Raw genomic sequence first — 1,332 nt, forward strand, 5'->3', positions numbered from 1 at the left:
AATCAGTGTCACTTTGAATAATGGGGATAAAATCATCTTCGAAAATCTTCACGTACCGTTCGGTAGTCACCGTGGCATCAAGGAACATCGCACTAATTATTCGTGACTGGACATCGCACACCACACAGTCACCCATTGAGGGTGAAGAGACTTCCCGATCGCGAAATGCGGATTCTCAGTCCCCCAAAATGCGCCAACTTTTCTTATTGACGAACCCATCCAAACGAAAGTGGGCTTCTTCGCTAAACCAAAACCCCCATCATGCCCCGCAGCCAACCGTGCAGTTTTAACGTCTTAGCGCATAAGGCTTGTGGGAGATGGAAGTGCTTTATTTGTCACAGAGTACAAGAAATTCGAAACAACCAAGACAACATGCGAGACTGGTCAAGACTCAGTATCAAGCGTGGGCATAAACTTGTAATTTTAATCTTTTCATCGAACAGTTGACTCACTACCAGTTTAACCGAAAAGTTTGTAGAAAACCTCAGTTCGCTAATATGTTCGCCATCATACTGTCATCGTCATTCAACAGTCAATTGGGGTAGTTCGTTTTGTAAATGATGGGCATCACAAGATATCCAAAGGAACAGAACTAAATACCCAATCTCAAAGATACCTAGAGTATGTAACTCCGAAGACCACTCATGACGGAAGTATTTTAGATCTAATGTCAACAAACAAACTTTTTTGCAGTTTTCCGTACTGTAAGTGGTATGAGTGATCAATAGTCAGTTGTACTAAAGAACAAAAAGTAGATAACACAAGAAAGATTATATACGTGTTCAGTATGATAGATGAAGAGGCAGTCGGGTCGTTTCTCAAAGAGGAACTAAAAACATTTACCTGTGGGCAGAGGCATTTACAAAAACTGTGGCTGAAGTTTGAAAGAATAGTCGATCATAAACTGAACAGATGTGTATCTAGTAGGATAGTTCATTATGGGAGGGACCCTAAGTGTTATGCAGTCACTGTAAATAAACTTCGAAAGAAATAGAGATTACCACATAACAGGTGTAAAACAAAGAATAGAGCTATAGATAGAGATGCTAAATGAAAGTTGTTTGGCTGTCAGGAGCACAATGTGTGAAGTTTTTAGCGACTGCTCTAGTAGAATCTTATCGAAGGATCTCTCCTAAAGAAATCATAGACAAAAATAGTTATTGGCATCGAAGGTGGTGACCAGACCCTCATGGATGACGCAGGAATTGAAATTGAGGCTAGCAAAGCAAACCAAATGGCGAACTCTATTTTCAAATTATTCTTCACTAACGATGATATAGAAACATTTCCCCAGTTGTCGCCCCCACTTAAAAAGGTCAGTGCTTTAAATAT

Source organism: Schistocerca americana, chromosome 7 (assembly GCF_021461395.2).
Source record: "Schistocerca americana isolate TAMUIC-IGC-003095 chromosome 7, iqSchAmer2.1, whole genome shotgun sequence".
Classification (NCBI taxonomy): Eukaryota; Metazoa; Arthropoda; class Insecta; order Orthoptera; family Acrididae; genus Schistocerca; species Schistocerca americana.